The following is a 21,419-nucleotide window of genomic DNA, read 5'->3' on the forward strand; positions in this document are numbered from 1 at the left end:
ATGTAAATGTTAGCTCATAGCTATCATCTAGTGTACTGAAATATGGACATGTATGTCTCAGCACAGCTGCTGACAGGATGACACCAGTGCAGCATACAACACCATCCCGGGGAATGCATGACATCCTGGCTGCAGCAATGAAACCCTCTTGCACCTGTCCATCAGGTAATTGTGGCTTCAAGTGTTTCCTTATCATAGATTATAAAACCATGACAAAGAGCAAAAGCCCCTTCTGCATAGAATCTGCAGTCGTTATTTACAAAGTTACATACATATTATAAGTGTCACATGTACCTGTTTGTAAATTGGTAATGCAGATCATTGAGTATGGTGTCACTTCCCTGTACAGCTGCTGGATCGGGGACAGCTTTGTCAATAAAACCTATGAGGAGTATGATTCAGCTGTTGACATCAGGCAGGATTGCAAAGGAACAGAAAGCTGTGGCTGGAGATTGGGAGTTTGCCTATGCAATGTACATCTCTGTTTTTAACATCTCAGTGTCATGGTGTGAGCTGTCACTTGTACAGGTACCCAAACCAGGTCACATGTATGTCACCTGTTGATGCAAACTACAGTGCAAAGTACAGTTATTCTAACCTTTGTGTTGCACCAGATCTTATGCTGAATTGTTGTATTTACCTTTTATGCCACTTCATGAAACACAATTATTCCATCAATCATCTCCGATCCAACTGACTGACTGCGTGCAAAGATAGTATGGGCATCATCATGGTGTAGTACGTGTTGTCCAGCACCAACTCAGTCTGTAGTGACTCCGATTAAGTCCATATTAAAAAATTGCAACGGATATTGGCCTGCACCTGCAGTATTAGGAGTACAATGTGGTTATTAAATAACAAGGAAACATTGACTGTCACTTGAGTCACTTTTACTTTGTAGATTAACTAGTAGAGTTCGACTTCATGCACATTCGCTCACAGTCAGCAAGCATCCATTGCAATGCATGCCATCATTCATTAATCATTACCTGTCTTGTTCTTCTCTTTGGCTGTCAGATCAGATGCCTAGCCTTCTGACAGTGATGAGTATACTTTTGGATGCCTGTCCAAGTTCTGACAGTGAAGAGTTGTGGATGCCTGCAGACAGAGGGGGTAGCCTTCGGACAGTGATGAGTTTTGGCTCGGAAACAAAACGGAGGATAGCTATAGTCACGTTTCACTTCTTATGGAGGGACTGTTAGAGGCAACCAACATTTCTTGTACTATTCTTCATCTCCATCTAATGTCTGGCTTGAAGGAAATGTATTTAGGGTAAATCAGGAAGATGGAGCAGGACTCTGAGGAGTGGAGTGGACAGTTAAATGCACAGATGTGCAACTCCAATAGGGAAATAAAAAGAGAAGATGGTGGTGATGGGTTTGTTGTGATTTGATTTGAACCAGAAAGACAGATCCACATAAAAATAAAGGAAGGAGGAAAGTAACAATTTGAACGCCTAGTTGTCAGGGAAGAGGAGGTCGTCCTCAAACTCTGGTGGTTCAGACTGAAGTAGGTCATGTAACCCACTACTTATGTCATCAAAGTCGCTCTCCTCTTCCTGCTGTGATTCATGTATTTTGTACTCCGGTGGTATAAGGTGCTGATTCATTTTGATCATGGTCAACATCTCCACGCTTTTTGGCGAGAGACTGGTCCTTTTCAAAGTTACAATGGCACCAGCAGCACTGAAAACATGCTCGGAGGAGACACTTGCGACAGGGGAAGCCAGATACTCTATCACCAGCCTTCTGAGCACGGTCCATTGGCTTCTTTTCCCATACCAATACACCAATGGGTTTTGATCCATCAACACCTCTGTTGGGTCATCCAGATAGGCCTGAACCTTCCTTTAATGCTCAGGGGTGCTCCAACGTGCTTGGCCTCTTTTGCCTTTGCAGATTCAGCACTGGACTTACCATACCCCTGTCGTAGAAACCAATCAGTTGCCGATTGTACAGTGGATGATCGTGTTCTTGATGTTGTTGATGCTATTGGTAGTGTTGGTGTTGGTGACTGCTGGGAGGCAAACGCACTGCCCTCAGGCTCAGAAGTAGAATTTGACTCTGGAATCTGCTCTTTAATACTTGTTCCGGCCTGGGCAGGGGGCCTCTAGATACCAGCTGTTCGTTTTCAAAGTCAATGGCTTGCTCAGCTCTCAAAGTTTTGTACTTGGCAACATCCACTTCTGAAAAAGGAATTACTGACTTACTCTTCAGAAATACTTTGTACCGTGGATCCAAAATTGTGGCAGTAATGTAATGTGGATGTGGCACAATGTTATTTTGAATCCTTGTTTTGTCAGATAAGCGAACGGCTAAGGATTCAGCCAAATAATATGCGTCTTGTTTGTCATCCACACCTGCATACGTTTCAGACGCCTCCTTCAGCTGTTGCTCTTGCATGTGCAACAATGGGATAGTTTGGCCCATAGTACAGTCCTCCCTGCTGAAGTTACGTGTGAAGACCTCAAAAGGAAGTAGCATCTCTGTCAGGCATTTAACAAGGTCCCATTGGCCCATCTCAATGGTCAAACCTCTCAAAGTAGGATCTCCTAATTTTTTCATGACATAAGCATTGAGTGATATGTACTCCTCAGACAATCAAGCATGTAATAAGTTGAGTTCCAACGTGTTGGCACCTCCTGGATGAGTGCTTTGACTGGCATTTTATGCTCACGTTGAATGACCCTGAGCTGCTTTTGGGCTTTAAAAGAATGCCTGAAATGTGTGAATTTTCTTCTGCAGGAGGCCAGTAAGTTGCTGACTTTGCATACATTTTTCAGAAAGTCTTGAACAACAATGTTAATGCAGTGTGCCAAATACGGGACCCTGAAATAGCCACCATCTTTCATGGCCTTAACTACATTACTGCCATTGTCTGAGGCAACAAAACCAATATTAAGCCCTCGTGGGCGCAGCCACTCAAAGACCTTGCTGTTAAACTCCTTCAAAATGTTTGCAGCAGTATTAGATTTCTCAATGGCAAACATGGCTACAGTTTCATGTTTGCGAGTGGCATGAAAAATCTCAGCCGCTTCAACACCAGCAGATATCTGTTCTCTAACCACCACAAAATAGATCCAGTGTGCAGTGATGCACATGTAATCAGTGGCTTGGCAACTGGTCCACATGTCTGTTGTCAGGTGGATACTATGAACAGCACTCTGCTTCAAGGCTTTTCCAAGCAATTCCAGCACATTGCGATGTAGTGCTGGAACAGCAACTCGGGTAAAATAGTAGCGGCTGGGAACCTGCCATTTTGGGCAGATGTCTGTCACAAATTCCAGAAAACCCGTCCCTTCAACAAAAGAAAAAGCTTTTCCTCAGGCTCAACGACGCACTTGTTTTCATTGAGGTACTCCTTGCTGTCCCAGGAAGACTCTTATTCTTGTGCCACTGAGATGTTGCTGGAGAAGATGTGGGCGATGATAACACTGCACTGCTGGGGACAGGGATATTTTGTGTACCACTACCAGAGAGAATGTCTCCCTGTCCTTCTTCTTCCACTGTGATCGGATCTCCTACTTGTTTATCCCCAACAACACGAATGGTTAAAGTTCTTATGCGGTGAAGGTGGTCCTCCCAGTCGATCAAGTGGTGTTTTTTCAGATGGGTTATTTGGCCTCTGGTACCATAGTTTTGTACCAAGCTTACCATGACTAACAAAGGTATTACAAATAGGGTATTTAGCAATGTTCTCCTTCTTTTCACTAACTGTAAAGAAGTCCAAACTGGGGAGCTTAAATTTTGCCTCCTGCTGGAGGCGCCACTCCCAATGCCGGATGAACTGGAGGGTGTGCGTTGAATTTGACTTTGTGCTGTACCACTATCTACTTCTACTGAGGTGGTGGTTGTGCTGGATGTAGGTCATTGCCGGGCCTTTGCTAATGCAAAAATGGAAGCGGTAGATCGTGTTGGTGTTACCTGTGTTGGGGATCTGCGTGCTACATCCCTCTAAGCGATTTTGGATAGGTTAATAATGTTAGTCTCCATCTCCTCGGGCCGAGATTGATGTTCGTGATGACTGGCTCATCATCATCATCATCCTGCTGTTCTATATCAACCATAAGTGTAAGGCTTTCTGGAACCTTTCTTTTCCCTAGCCTGGTCTTGGGACGTGTCTCCCTCTCGGACTCAGTGTGATTTCCAAATGGCATCTAGATCATCAGAAGGGGTGCTTGGCGAAGAACTGGATGGACTAACTCTCCTTTTCTTTGCTGGAGATTTGGAAGACAATGGATCTTCTGAGTGGCTTTCTCTTCTTCTTCCTCTGCATGAGGCTCTATTTCCTGAACTGCCCCTACTTCGGGAGGAACAACAACTACTATTACGGGCAGTGGTTCGGCTGTTGTTGACCACTTATCTGCTGTGCTTCCTCCTGCGTTATTTGGGTACTACTTTGAGATAGCGATAAGTTTATCTCAGGCTCAGTATCACTGCTTTGCACCATTAGGCTGGCTACCTCTTTTATACTCATGTGCTTGGGCCTGGGTTGGTGGGTTGGGCCCACTGATGCGGCGGTGCTGCATCCAGCTTGCCCCCCGGACACCGCTGCTGCACACGTAATTTTTGTTTTCCCAAAAACGGTGTTGGGTGGAACACCAGACTTAAGTGTCACTTCCTTCTTCTGTTCATTCTTCTCAGCAACTTTCTTGGTCTTGGAGGACCTGGTACCTGCTTTCTTTGGGCCCATCTTCTTCAGATGTCTGCAGCAGCACTCAGTTGCACAAGTTACAGAGATTTTTGGTCAGGTCACCGTCACGTCGTGTACAGCAGCAGGACTTCTGTCTGGAAGCACAACTGGTGATGATGACACACCTCCTCCTCATTTTTTTGTGTACCTAAAAGCAAAAAGTCAGAAGAACATCAGTCAAACGTTAGTACAATCAAACTAATATAATATATAACTTAGTGTGTGGTGGTCACAATTATTAAATTTTAGTAACTCAGTGAACAGAACAACAACAGTGTAGCCATTTATGAGACGTTGACCACAAGGCAGCACGGTTCCAAAATGGAATGATTGCCATTGGTGAGTGGATGGCAAGAAATTGCCTGAAGCTCAATTCCGATAAAACGGAGATGGTTATCTTTGGCACTTTCTCGCCAGCCTGGTCTGCAGCCTGGTGGCCATCGGCTTTCGGCACCCCACCTTGCCCCACCTCTAAGGTTAGAAACCTGGGAGTCTCATTTGATGAGCAGCTTAATTTTATGGCACATGAAAATAAGGTGGCAGCCACTGCCCATTTTAAACTCAAGAATGATAAGAAAAATCATCCCTTTTTTACCAGATACGGCCGCCAAGACTTTGGTTACTTCTCTGGTCTTAACATCATTAGACTACTGCAATGGACTCTTTCTTAATGCACAAAACAGAGTCACTAAAAAGCTGCAGACTGTTCAGAACGCGGCTGCACGCTTGCTTTCTAAAAAACCTAAATTTGTGCCCATTTCAGATACCTTGAAGACCTACCATTAGCTGACCATCCAAAACAGGATAAAGTTCAAATCACTGTGCACAGTCTACAAAATACTGCAGGATGAAGGACCTCGCTTCCTTAAAGATCAACTAATACTTTATAACCCGGTCAGAAAACTCTGATCCACATCACTTAACCAACTAGTGGTCCCACGCAGCAGAACAGTCTCCTGGGGCGACCGCCGCTTCCTAGTTGCGGCTCCTAAAATCTGGAATACTCTGCCACACCACATAAAAACAAGCCCCTCACTCCTTCAGTTCCGGAAAAGACTGAAGACGTGGCTATTCAACCAATAAATATAGCATACGAGTCCACATTCACTTCAGCCTGGGGAGGGACATTACTGCAGTCTAGCGCCGAGACGCCCACGGGTAATTTTTCGCGCTCTATAAATGTCAGTAAATAAATAAATAAATAAATAAATAAGGCCAGGGCTTTCCTGTGTACACTCAGGAAGAATAAGAATAGCAAAGAACAAAACAAAAATGTAGTAGAGCCGGTTTAGCCTAAATCTGTGCATCACGTGGGATGGATCATGGATGCAGCATCAGGGAGCTGCAGCTGGCAATGGGGATGGATTTGGAAGCAGTAAGACAAGAGGAACAATGGAAATATACGCAGGCCTATGTGACAAAAACAGCACACTACTAACTACCACCACAAAATGGCACCCAGCCACATGGTTCCTCACAGGCACAAAGCACGGCAAAGGCAAACAATGAACTCAAGCAGGCCTATATGGCCAGACAAAGGATGCCTGTTTAACAACACAGCCTTAATGCAAAAACGAAAATCCACATGGCTAAAAACAGGTTGGAAAGTTACACAACAATCACAATAACAACACACACATGCAAAAAAGGCATTTATTTAACACACCCAAAAACTGGAATACACCCCCCAAAAAACCCACATTTTGCAATTCAATCCAATGCCATCCATGCCCTAAATGAAAGTAAACAGACACCACTGAAACAGTTGTTTCATGCACCCATAAGTACCTCTGGGCCAACTGGCTGATAAAAAGCCTAGCTAACAGACATCCAAAAAAGTGACCCCCCCAAAAAAAAACACATTTTTCAATTCAATCCAATGCCATCAATGCCCTAAAGGATGTTTAAATTCAACAGACAACTTAAAAAGACTTGTTTCATGCACCCATGATGATTGATGAGTACCTCTGGGCCTACTGGCAGACTAGGCCACAAGCTTGGAGGCCTATGGCAAAAGCACAGTAGCTGGTCCACAAAATGGCCGCCACCACAGGGCCAGGTCACCCACAATAAGACAAAAGTAAAGACTAAATGGCAAAAGCATACTGCCTGGATGGCTCCACAAAATGGCCGCTAGCCACCCACAACAAACAGAAATGGAAGACAGACAATGCAAGCCTATGGCAAAAGCACAATGCTGGGCTTCACAAAATGGCCGCCACCCACATGCCCAGGCCACCCACAATAACAAGGAAGTGAAGACAAAGGACAGGACCAGGAAGTTGGAGAATCTGGGGAACTTCCTCCCTCTTTAATAAAATTGTAAAAAAAAAAAAAAATCCCTTGCTCAAAAAACTACAGGCAAATGACAACCTGAGGTGTTTTATGTGCAAAATGAACAAAATCATCATTTTTTGTTAAGGTTTATGCTGCTCGAGAGATATTCTTCACCAGATTGCAAAATCTGTGTGCTCGTCATCGCGATCTTCACAAAAACTTGTTATCGCGCACGCGAAAACGCATATTGAGCTCGCGAAGAAGAAAAAAAGTGCAAGTCCGCGTTGTTGAGTAATGCGGAGTTGCCAAAACACCGCAAGCTGTTAAACTCCTTCAAAATGTTTGCAGCAGTATTAGATTTCTCCATGGCAAACATGGCTACAGTTTCATGTTTGCGAGTTAACACACACCAAAAAACTCAAAAACCACCTCAAAAACCACATTTTGCAATTCAATCCAATACCATCTATGATGTTAAAATTCAACAGACAACACAGAAACAGTTGTTTCACACACCCTGGCCACGAATGACTACCTCTGGGCCTACTGGCAGACTAGGCCACAGATTGGAAGCGTAAGGCAAAAGCAAGCACAATGCCATGCTCCACAAAATGAACGCCACCCACATGGCCAGGCCACCCACAATAATAAGAAACTGAAGACAGACATGAAGGCCTATGGCAAAAGGAACCTGCCTAGATGGCTACTCAAAATTGCTGCTAGCCACCCACAACAAAAAGAAATGGGAGACAGACAATGCAAGTCTATGGCAAAAGCACACTGCCTGCCTTCACAAAATGGCTCCCACCCACATATCAGGCCGAAACAACAGGAAGCATAAGACAAGGGGAACAAAGAAAAGACCTGCTGGCCTATATGGAAAAAGCAGCACACTAATAAACTACCACCACAAAATGGCCCCAAGCCACATGGTCACTCACAGTCACAACAGGCCATGGAAAACAATGAACTCAAGTCGGCCTATAAGCCCTATATAAATATGACCAGCGAAAGGAGGCCTGCAAAACAACACAGCTTTAAAACAAAAATGCAAAAACAAAAATCAACAGGGCTACGAAAGGTTGGAAAGTTAGTTACACAGCAAGCACACACACATCCAACAAAGGTATTAATTTATTAACACACACACCCAAAAAGTGAAATACACCCCAAAACCACATTTAGAAATTCAATCCAGTGCCATCCATGCCCTACATTATGTTTAGGTTCAACAGACACCACAGAAACAAGCACCCATGGGTACATCTGAGCCTTCTCGCTGAAATTTCAAATAAAAACAACTAAGCCCCTAGTGAAACTGCAGGCCACCCACAACAATTTTTTTTAAAACAATGAAAATCCCCCAAAAATGTAGGTACTAGGTACACTACACACAAGCCATAATCAAACAAACAAGTACACCAATTCTCCAACTTACTTATAAAATCTCACATCCAAAAGTCCTCAAATCCAATCCAATGATATGATGCAGCAAACAGACACAAAAAGTGATCCTTCCAGCTCCAAATCCAAATAAAAGCGAACAGCACATAGACAAAGCACTGGGAGGAGCCTTCTGGACACGAACAGGAAGTTGGAGACTCAGGAGCACTTCCTTCCTCTTGAAAAAAAAGTAATAAAAGGAAAAGTACTCCTTCGACAAAAAAACTACAGCCAAATCACAATCTGTGAAGTTTTTTTTTTAGCAAAATGATCATTTCCGAGAAGGTTTTATGATGCTCGAGATATATTATTCGCCAGGTTGCAGTTTCTGCGTGTTCGGGATCACGATCTTACCAACAGTGCTGACGGAAGTCAGATTGCGCATCCGAATGACGTGTACGCGTTCGCACACTCTCGCGGGATCGTGCGAGCGGATTCCAAATCTCGTGCTGCACGCGAACAGATAGGAAAGCTTGTCGGAGAATGCAGAATCATGGTAAGCATTACCACACGGGCGAGAACGCATATTCAGCGTGTGTACAAGAAAAACAGCTACGCTACATCTCAGGTTGCGTAGTATTCGGTAACTTCGCGTTCTTCACGAATTGTGAAGTTACCCAAACTGTGCTAACTCCGCAAGCGTAAGTTTACAGCCCAGGGTTAGCCCTCATGCAGTGTGACGATTGCCAACATGAACCAAGACTGTTTGTACATGTTTGGCTGAAAGCTTCCCTACACAAAGCATCTGCTGCACACCAAGAAAGAGAAACAACTGCTGAAAAGAAATATCTTCCACTCCAAACAAGCTGACCTTGTCTATTTTCTTTAATACCCTTCAGCACTGAGGGCCTTAATACGAGTTCAGCGATCCACAGGACCACCGAACCTGTGGTGGCGGTCCAACCACTGCCACACTGCGGGGCCCATCCGCAGTATTACATGTGTGGTAGTCGGACTGCCAGAGGACCTCTGCGACTGCCAGGTATCCAGGTTCCCACTGCATGGCTGCAGTGGTCAGGCTGAGTACTATGCTAGTGGTGCCGCTGCTGCATCACCAAGCATATTACAAGTTGCCACCCTTTCCATGGTGGTGAGCCTGCCATGAGAAGGGTGGTGGTGAAAAATAGTTTATTATTCATCATACAAATGAAACCGATGCATTACCAATGCTTGTTCTTTATGGCAAGGCTATATGTCCCATGGGAGTTGCTTTGTAACATCTTACAAGCATAACTTTCCATTGGGACAAGATATAGAAATGGAGTTTAGGCTTCCTGAACTCAGAATTTAAAAATACATCTTTTAGTGAAGATGATTTTTATATTATGTGTTTGAAAAATCCAGTTTTGGAAAGTGGGCATTTTCTTGCTTAACCATCCTGTGCGCCTCTGCCTTTTGTGTATTCCTTGTCTCGGTTTAGAGTGACAGAAGCAGGGGATGTGCTTTCACACTAGACAGACACAAGCAGGGGAGGGTTGAGGTGTGTCCCACCTTTCCTGGGTGACTCACAGCCAGGCTGAATAGACTGGCTGCATTTAGAGTTGTGGGAGGAGTTGTTGCTTGTGCTTGTAATTATTGTACTACCAACATCAGGCCTATAGACTTTCAATCAATATCGTGCTAGCTTGATGATGGCTAATTTTACGATATTGAAACATAAGTCCTTCTGTTGTTTTTAGAGATGTGGACGACTTATATCTTCAAGTATTATTCGAAGTAGAAGTCGGATTACTATATCAGGATAGCTTTTACATCCCTGGAACACAGAAAGGTACGGTTTTGTCTCCCTTGAACTTTTCTGAATCTATCACAGATTCAAGACATGTTACTGACGTAATTTTACTGTGTTTTGTCTCAATGTTTAATCTGACAGAACATTTCGGATTGCTTGTCTTGTCTCAGCAAGCCATCCATTACTCATTACATCATCATCTCCTTTATGTAAGTCAGTGATAAACTTGCTGTCTGTGATAGGTTTTGGCGTTACCCTTTTATTGTATAAGCACACCTTTGGTGCATCCAAAAGTGGGACTATGAATTTTAATGTTTATTGTAAACTTTATTCAAAATTTGATTTGAATGAATTTTATTCAGAATTTGATTGCAATGTTTAGGATTTGGTCATGCAAATATTTCCATTCAGTTGTATATTTGAAATGATGTTTTTCCTTTCAGTAAATGTAGCAATCTGGTGCAATGCACACGGTTATCCTATTACAATAGTTGATATTGATATTTCATTGCTTAATGTGTAATGTTTAGAGCAGTAATTTATTTATGTTATATTTACACAGGGGGCTTTCTTCACACTATTATAATTGTCCTGATGATGGCCTTTTGATGTCTGCAACCAAGACCGAAAAGTCGACCTACACATCATCTCCAATAACAATTTATTGATCCAAAGAGTCTCCTTGGTTCATGTTTGACTTGAGTTACTCTTGGTTAATTTGTATGGAGTTGTTGTTTTGATTATGAACTGATGTGTCATTTATTTGTTGTATCTGTTCATAATTTTATACGGTGAGATAATTCTCTTAATGTATCCCCATATGCTGATCTAATCTGATAAAATTCAGTTTCTAACTAATAGGTTTTTCCTGTGTGCTTTCTTCTATTCTGACCTACTTGAGATACAATCATTGTTATCCTGCGGATACAATAGAGTTAGATTGTTGTACAACTAACTTTCTTGACTAATGCTTATGAATTGCTCTCTACTATTTTCCTAAATAAATCCCTTGTAGACAATGTGTTATTGATGCCAAGAGAAAAGGCAAGAGTTGCGGGAAAACCACCCATGAAGTTCCCACGGTCTGGGACGAGGCTGGCCTCGAGGGGGGCACCCTGGAATTTACAGGCAAACTAGTGTCTGAACATGGAGACGTGTCAGAACTGACCCATTGGCAGCAAGAAGGGGTCCCACCTGGGAAGAGTTCTGTAGGGAGCAGAGAGAGTGTACTTCTCTGGAGCATTTGTGGCAGCAGGCTGCAAACCAGACATCTGGTGATCAATCTGGCGTAGACTGGATATACTGTGAGAATGGTCTCCTACACAGCGAGCCTAAGGTCACTGAACCTGGTTCAGCCTGTGTGCTGGTGGTACCCCGGCACTTCAGGACCTTCTTTCTGGGTCTGGCTTATGACGTGCATATGGCAGGACATATGGAGCAGGACAAAACCTTTCACAGGATTGTCACCCACATTTTGTACCCCAAATGAGAAGGCAGTCGGATTCACATTGTAGATCTTGCCAAACTTGCCAGGCAAGTGATAAGAGTGGAAGGAAGTATAAGGCTCCTCTCCAATCTTTTTGCAGCTGTAGGCACCCCTTCCGAGCGGGTGGGCATAGACATTTGGGGCCTCTGGCCCCCAAGACAGCCATGGCAAAAGGTACATCCTGGTCTTGGTGGCCCATCCCATTAAGGGTAACATACTGAAGGATACAAAAAAGTGACGGATGGAATGCTTGAATTAATCTCAGTCACTGGTAATTACTGCGGCCACATCTCACTACATCATTATTTTTTCATACCATGTCACCTCAGTTTGGACACAGGTATATGCGAATCAGTCATGATCCTACTCCAACAGGAACAGTCTAGCCTGAATTGCCAAGCCAGGTCCAACCAGAACCCGAACACAAGCAACCTAATACTGGCTAATCAGCCAGGTATAGCATGGTTCCAGTGACACAGTGTGCAAGGGACCCCTGCCAGGGCATTCAATTCCCACGTAGGGCGACACACTGAAGTATACAACAAAATGATGGATAGAATGCTTGAATTCATCTCAGCTACTAGTAATTACTCGGGTGATTTGTAAATAAAGCTGAGACTAGTTTGAGGTGGCATGGTGGGCAAAAGAACAATGGGTTGGAATGCTACCCTGAGCTATTGCCGATGTTTAGACTTATTTCAAGCTTTCTCTAATCACCTTTCATGTGTTTGATGCACTGCCCTAAGTGACCATGAGTATGCCTAGACATAGGTTCCTTGGTCACTGTGCCACTGGAACCAAGCTACACTTGACCCGAGAGCCCCACTCAGGCCAAACCGGCCTGGGGTTGCTAGTGTTGCGGTTTAGAACAGCAGAGAATGAACACCTATTAAAAATAACAAGTATTTTGCAAATTGAGAGGTAGGCACAGACCCTTTATAGGTCCTTCGTTTGTTATAAAACTTCTATTCTTCAATAATGTCCAACATTTTAGATCCTAGATCTTACGTTGATTGCCTGCCATTTGGTTTTATCATGGTTGCTTTGTCAAAGTTTTTTGTAAAATGTTACTGTTGCGGTAACTACCAAGTTGCTTTAAAAAAAAATCTGGCTAAAAGCAAGAATATGTTTTTGACCTCAAAAGAATGCTTTGCCATAGTTGTCATTGACACTGAATGGAACTACTTTGTGCGAGGGTGTGCTCCTTTTGAAAGAGCAGAAAGCCATCCCTCATAGTCAATATATCCAGTGGCTGATGCGCGCTGCCTACTGCCCATGTTGTATGGTAAAGTGGGCACAAGAAAAATGTGACTGACACAACAGACCAATGTAATGAAGAGGACTGGCCGAAAGTCCTTGCAAGTAAGTCCAATATATGTATATATAATTTTAATACAATCAAAAGGGGTTTGCTGACACCTAACCTAAGGCAATGGGAAAATGGATAGTCTTGGAATCTGAAACTTCATACAGCCAATACAAGAGAGCTCTTTCTCTGCCAGTCTACACATTATTTGTGACCTCTCGGCTACACAGTGCAAACTGCTCCATACTCTGAATTGTTGAAAAAGTTCCAACGCCAACTAAAGTACTTCATCACATGTTTTGCATCATTTGCCTTTGTTTTTTTAGAGTTCTTAGTGGCACACTCTTATCAAGGACACAGTGTATTGAGATTGATCACACCATATAAGTGACAGCTGAGGAGGACTCACCTCATTATGAGATGTTAGCACTGCTATTTAGCATACGCCAGCCTGCTGCCATTTTAGGTCACCAGGTCAACTAAGAAGACAGAATCACCCCCTACTTCAGCTTTCCGCATTGAAGCGAGTCCCGGGGATAAGGGATCAAAGGTCGCGACATTTTTTTTTATCGTATCTGTCACTAGGTTTCTAGCTCTGCTGTGAGGCCAGCCTTACTGGGCGTGTTCTCTTTGCTCCCTGCTGCCCGGGAAGAGTTGGCTATCTAGACACGCTGTTTACACTGAATAACCCCATAGCAAGTTGTTCCCCTATTTATTGTGTAGGAATGGAACAGTGATTTTTTTCTGCAGTGATCTGCAGGTCCCCAGTTCAATGGAATCCCAACTCATCCTCTCTAGGTCGGTAAATGCAGTAAAAGGACAGTGCTGTCTGTCTGCTCGCAAATCCCGTTTTTTCAAATGGCACAAATGAAAAACGAGCACTACGAGCAACGTTATTATTATTTTTTTTAAGTTATTTAGTACTGAGTGTATACATTGCACACCTTTGGGAAGACACTTGCCACAAGTGTTACCCTGTAAAACTTCGTGGGCCAGTATTGCGTTCATGTTATGTGTTTATAGAAGGGGTGAAATGTCAGGAGACATGGGTAAAACTATTGCTGCGAATGTATAAAGCTTTGGAAGACTTTGTAAACCTGTCATTCTAGTGATATCACTTTCTCGAAAATGAAAGCGAGATCCATAATCCTCGACAACAAGAAGTACCTAAACCTCCATGACTTCCCACATACTGTTATAATGTAGTTTATCCTACACTGTACTTTATACTGCACATTTTTGTATATCTTATAAGTTTCCTCTTTAACCGATATCTTATACACTACTGTTCTTTTATTTGTACATGCCATAGCTGACTGTATTTTACTTACATTTCTCTTTTTTTACCCGCTGTAACATTGATATATTGTATGTAACTCTTTTTTCTTTTGCTATTATTATACCTTTTACATTGTTGTAATCCTTTAACTTAATAAAATTATTTTGAACTGATAAAAAAAAATGAAAGCGAGAGAAAGGGAAATAAATAAAATTGGAATCGCAGAAAGGTGACAGCGAAAAGGGAGTAAAAGTGTGTGGTTAAAGCAAGAGGGAAAGTGACAGATTGTGGAGAGAGTGGGAGAGGTGGAAGAGGATATGTGACAGTATTCGGGAAAAGCGAAATACGGCCTCAAACCGCATTAACATGTAAGTGTAATGACATTAATTAGGGTGGGCATATGTACAGAAGGCCCTTCCCATGTGTCGTGTTGATTTTTTTCTTTTGTACCTGTGTGAAAACCGTAGGTATAGGGTAAGTTCCTTATGATGTAACATGTAACCTTGTGGGGGAAGATTTACTAACATTTTGAGACGTGGATGTGCCACTTTTTTGGCGCAAAATGTAATTTCTGATTTACATAGATAGCCACGCAAATGAGATTTGTATGGGATTTTCCTCAGCAAGTGATGTGCTTGTGTTACTTTTCCTCAGGTTAGGCATACCAAGGTGGAGCATGCACATTGCTATGCATCCATGCATGGATTTTGGCATATTCCTAGATTTACTAAAGCTAGCAAACAAACGAATTTGTAAAAAAAACACCAACCAGAACCAGGTGTAATAAGAAAAAATATCTTTATTTTTTCTCTTTACTTCCTCTTTCCAAGTGTGCTGCATTATGCAGCATGCACAGAAAGGGGGAAATGCCTTTCAAGATTGTTTTTGTGCAGGAAGATATCCCTTCCAGTGCAAATCAATCCTGTCTGTAACGCAGCCACCCTTGCACTATGGTGCAAGGGTTGCTGCGTCAGTGCTAGGCAGCACACAGTGCAACAGCGCAAGGAGAGAGCAGGAACGTGCCATATCTTAGTGGATATGTGCATATATGCTGTCCCCTTTCACGCAACGCAGTAGAGCAACTGTGCTTTTTTATTTTATTGTTTTAACATATCTTTATTACACCTTTTACAAATTAATTACAAATTCCCCGCCAACCTTAAGTGGACCATTCATTCTTATAAGTAATTCATATCACGTAGAACATATTAAAAAAACATTCATACATATAAACTTTTAATTCACAAATAGCAGATACTTTCAGGACTAAGAAAGAAAGAAAGGGCGAACAAAGAAAGGGCATACGACATCAGATTACCCTATTGACCTCCAATCCCCGCATTTTATGAAATTCAGAAAGAGTACTCTTCTAATCTTCTTCAAATGTTGACACCCAGGTCGTCAGATGAGCCCAAACCCTAGCCCCTTTCCTCCTAGCCACCTCTCCTCTTTTTTGCATGTACTGCTGCTTCTGTGTGGTAGATAGCCATTAAAAAAGCAAGCCATTGTTGGACTGATGGTGGAGAGTGGTCTTGCCTTGCCGAGCCACACATAGCCGAAAAGCTGCCATTTCAATAAACACAAATGAACTCTATCAACCAATTCAATCCTACAAAGCCTTCAGCCCCTCCTACTTTTTTCAGTAAAAAAATCACAAATCTGTAGATATTTGAAAAACTTGTGATGCTCTAACTTAAACGTCTGCCATACAGTCTCAAACTATATGACCACCCCCCCCCGAAACAAGTCTCCCAATTTTACAGGGCCTCCCTTTTCCCAGTGATTCATATAAGAGTCCCAGAAAATTACCAGAACATTTTTTGTAACAGAGTATAAAATATTCAGTTGGCTTATCCCTACCTTCTTCTGAACTGCTGCCTATATTTTGTATGAGAAATGAAGAGGCTTGAATCTGACTCCTTTAAGGTACTCATACTCTAGCTGTCTCCACAGTACTCCACACACAGTGTCTCCAATCAAAAGAACATATGGGGTGGGACTTTAAAGAACCTCCTGTTGAATACCCAATAATGAAGACATCTGTTGCAGAGCAGTGGCCCAGTAGTAAATTCTTATATTAGGTACCGCTAGCCCCCCACTCTCTCTTGGAGGGTGAGATATTTCAATGCCCTTCTAGGCCTGGTGTATACCCACAAAAATATAGAACTCACCTGTCAATAGCCTTAAACCAATTGTTCCCTATTTCAAGAGGGATGGCTCTAAAAAAGTAGGCTATTTTGAGCAGAAACATCATCTTGATCAAGTTAGGTCATCCTAATAATGACATTCATAAATTATTTATTCTGTACAATTCCATCGTTGTATTTTTTATTAATGGATCTAAGTTTGTCCGTATGATTGTGTCTACATCCGCTATGATTTTAACTCCCAAATATATAGCACCTTCTACTACTCGCCCATCCGAGCATTCAACTTCTGTATTTTTAACAATTTGGGTCTTATCTTGATTTAATAGACATTCCGAAAATTTACCAAACTGCTTAGCCTCTTCATCTGTTGCTCATAGTGCTTCCCCGGGTTCTGCAATAACTATTGCCAAATCATAGGCATAAGCCAATATTTTTGTTTTCCAGTTGGATGCCATAATAGGCTGAATTAAGTTGTTATTTATTATTCTCCTTATCAAAGGATCAATACACAAGGTGAATAATAGGGGTGAGCAGGGACATCCCTGTCTAGTACCTCACTGTATTTTTGATAAAAATCCGAGTGGCCCCCCCATCAAGGAAATCCTGACCTTGGGCTGCTGGTATCGTGATTTTACGGCCATACAAAACATGGCCCCTAGACCAACCTTCTCCATCAAATAATAGATTAAGTGCCAGAAGTCCTTAACAAATACCTTTTCAGCATCTAAAAGTATTAAAGCTATAGAGTCTCCCTTCACTGCTACTGCATCAAAAAGTGTGATTACCCGCCTGATATGGTTAGTTGATCCTCGACCTAGTACAAATCCATGCTGCCATAGATTTTGCTGGTTATACCAGACAGCCTTGTCGCCAGAATTGATTTTTGAGACACTATTCATTATTGTAATTGGCCGGTATGAGTCAAGTTCTAATTGAGATTTTCTTGTTTTTGGAAATCCTACAATATTTGCTAAGGCCCAAGACCCAGGTGGCACTTCCCTACCATGCACTGCCCAAAACATTTCCATCAGATATTTATTCAGACAGGGGAACAAAAGCTTGTAAAACTCTTCGGGGATTAAGATCCATACCAGATGCTTTCCCAAATGCAAGGGAGGAGATTGCCAGTTTAAGTTCCTCTACAGTGATTAATTGATCCATATATACTTGGTTTTCCTCCCCTATATTTCCCATCAACACTGAGTTCTGGTATAGTATCATATTCTCCTCCACTCCCAGATCCTGAAAGCACAATTTTTGATAAAATCTCTGGAAGGCAGCCCTTAGTCCTTCTCGATCCAAGACTATTCCTGACACAGAATCTCAAACTTAACGGATATAGGCCTGGGCTGTTTGCTGCCTAGTGTGCACAGCCAGGAGATGACCCCCCCTCACTATATTCATGAGCTTTAGGTTTCTGTTGCAGAACATTTTCTGCAGCTTTCTTTGTTAAAATGCTCACTATTGCTGCCTTAGCCACAGCTACTTTGAACTGTATAATCTGAGTCTCAGTGCCTAAGGCTGCTGCTTCTATTACATTGGCCTCTGCAGCTGACAGGCTTTTATAAAGATCATCAAGAAACACATGTCCTAGTTTTCAAGGCAATTCTCATCTATTGATCTGCAGACATCACTAGTTGTATATTAATTACACCAGAAAATCTCCTATCATAGAGATGTTAGAATTAAAGATGTCTCAGTCTATTGCCCTTATAAAAACAGCCCGACTCTGATAGACACACTTAGACCAACACAAAACCCACAATCACCTTAAATGACAACAGAAAAAGGTGAGGAAGGCGAGATGGCACCTCACGGGCGCACCACCAATGGGACCCCTGGCTGGTACTCACCAGGATGGCCCTGTTCTCATCATTGGTGCCATCAAGCCTTAACGGAAAACGTGTCTTAAACCCAAAGCAAAAGACAGTGAGTGGTGCAGTGGACACAACTTATATGTGACGAAACTAACAACATTAACATTTAACATATAATTTACTTTGCAACTAGGACTAAAAACTTTACTCATGTTCTTTTTTGTGTTGCATACAGTACACACTTAAACATAAAAAGAAGGATGTGAATACTACCAATCGATTCACACCCTACTTACAGCCTGTATAAAGATCACCCAAATAGAGTCTCTCTTTTTTTGGCGGACCCAGCTATACCAGGGCGTCTCCCTTGGAAACCTAGACTTAAAGGCATCCCATATTATCCCTGCAGGAGCACTTCCCATGTTTTCTGTCATAATAACTGGGATCAGAGTTGCGGGCGAGCGGGTCCCTCTGTGTGAATACGGAATACGGAATACGGAACTAGCCTTGGTTGGACATCACCTGGAAGTGCCTGGTTGGCGAGCACATTTTTGGAGGCTTTGGGGGCACAGAAGGTGGCGACATCTCGCATAGCAGCTCCCTCCCGGTCTCCCCTGATGCTGCTGCACTGTGCCATCTTTCTGCGGCTGCCAAGGGGGGAGACCACAACTTCCAGCGCTCCCTGTGGCTGACGCCGCCCACCACACACCGATTTCGCGCCAGGCGGCGCACTTAAGGGCAACAGAGTTGCGGCCGAGTGGGTCCCTCTGTGTAAATACGGAACTAGCCCTAGTTGGACATCACCTGGAACTGCCTGGTTGGCGAGCACATTTTTGGAGGCTTTGGGGGCACTTAAGGATGCGACATCTCGCATAGCAGCTCCCTCCCATTCTCCCCCACTGCTGCTGCACTGTGCCATCTTTCTGCGGCTGCCGAGCAGGGAGACCACAACTTCCAGCGCTCCCTGCGGCTGATGCCGCCCACCATGCACCGATTTCGCGCCAGGCAGCGCACTTAAGTGCAACAGAGTTCCCGCTTCGCGGGACGTGCGCGGGCGCAGCCGGGCTAAGCCCGGGCAAAGGGCGGGCCGTCTGTGGCCATCAGGGGCAGACAGAGACTGGGCTGGGCCACTACCTTTCCGGTACAGGACAGGACACGTTTGGACCTGCTTAAGTTTATTTGCCAATTAGCTATTATTTACTTTTGTGGTGCTAAGCGTATGACCCAGTTTATATTTGGTTTTTGATTAGGTTGCTCATATAATTATAAATAGGGCCCCTCACAAGGGGACGGGGGTCCAGGGGTTGTAGGCACTCTGGACGCATTTTTATTACAGGCAGAGTCGGTTTTAAATCACGAAATTCAGCTTACCCAAAGGAGGTTATCCTTGGAACCCCGTTTTGCTCTTGTAGCAGATCCCCCCCTTAGTTCCCCACCAGCAAGCGATCCGATCCTCAATAGTAGTATGCACGAGAAAGTTGGGCCATTACCGATTGTTGTCAAAGTAGAAGTTCACAACGATCCTGGCTCCATGTCCTCTACCCCTAGACAGGTCTGCACCCGCAAGCAATTGCAGGTGCAGGCGAAGGAATGGGTTTTTGCTATTCCAACTAAGAAGAGGAAAGCGGCCACTCTACCAACAGCGATTTCCCAAGCCAAGAAAATAGCCAAAACGAGGGGGTCATCAAGGGTAACAAAAAATAAGACATCAATACAAACTATAAGTAATACTCCTTGCCATCTAGAGGATAGTCCTCAGGCACCTCTTATTCATACAGTGGATGATCAGGTGGCTCACATCTTTGGTAAATTGGAGGAGAGGCTAGCGAACTTGCTTGAGCCCGTACTAAATAAGCTTTTAGATATCGAAGCTAGGCTTAAGCTAATCAAGCAAAACACTTCTCGTCCGAATTCTGTACCCAGCACAGTGGATGGATATGTTCCCGATGAGTTAAGACCTGTTGTAGTGTGTCCTACATCTATAACCCCCAAACCCCCAGCCTACATAGTTGATAGAGCTAGCACTTCTACAACAGTGTGCCCACCCACAGCCATTTCCATCAACTCTCAAATCATAGCATAGAAGGCAGGGACAACTATAGCGCACGCTGAGGGCTGTGATCCAGTTCACAAGGGGGTGGAAATGCTACATAGAAGGGAATCTTTAGAATTACCCCCAGAATCCACACCGTATACTGTAATTCTCACTAATGTCCCAACACTTAATACTAATGCAGCGGAACACTGGCCTTCCCTCAAAAACAAGGCTCTTCACCTACTACACAACAGAACTGGTTTGGGCAAGCACCTCTTTCAAGATTTTAAAATGATACGCAGAACTCCGTGGGTTGGGCTGTCCCCGGAAGGATGTAGTGGTGATTGCGTGGTTGTTAACTTTGGGTCCACCAACCTTGTAAGAACGATACTAGAGAGGGCAGGGGCTAGGTATCTGACTAGAGATGGTATATCTATTCTGCCACTCTGGTTTTTCTATCGCAAATTGTCTGCACCCTATTCCTAACTGAGTATACATATGAGTAGTCAGCAGGCTCAGAATCAGTATGACTACAATGTGCCCGTATGCAATAGATTTGATCCTTTCTCTAGTTTAGAGGAAATTAATTGACTAAATCACTCTCCTCCACCACAGCATAATTATCACCTCAAATCTGAGTCGGGTATAAGCGGGGTAGTGGAAGACGCAACTTTAGTTGTAGCTTCCCCTCTGTGTACTCTAGATACGTCCAGCTTACAAAGCTTCTTGCCTGGTCGGGACTCTACGAGATCGGTGCCCAACCCAGGTGCCTCAATGGAGCCTGGTTGAAACAATGTTAGAATCCCCCTGTCCTCAGGTTGTGGTTCAAACTCTATAATAATAATGGACCGTTGTGTCAAACTTATCTCCTGGAATATAGCTGGCCTAGTGAGTAAAACGGGCACTACTGAAAAGGGTGCACTAGCACTGAGCGGCACTAGTGTCACAAAAGGCACTGATATTTCATGTGCTGGATCACCAGCTATGTTGATCAAAAGAGTATTCCAAATTCAAAAAGTTCCTTTTCATTGTAGTATTTTATTCATACTTTAGTTGATGTGTTCAGTAATCCATAATCAAAGTTCATTAACATTTGACTGTGATACATTAGTTCCCAACCATCCACTAGTTCCAATGCATTTCGGCCCACTGGCCTTCATCTGGGAAATATCTGAAACAAGGAGTGGTCACTGTCACTATAT

The sequence above is a fragment of the Lissotriton vulgaris genome, chromosome 3_1 (assembly GCF_964263255.1).
Source record: "Lissotriton vulgaris chromosome 3_1, aLisVul1.2, whole genome shotgun sequence".
NCBI classification, from domain to species: Eukaryota; Metazoa; Chordata; class Amphibia; order Caudata; family Salamandridae; genus Lissotriton; species Lissotriton vulgaris.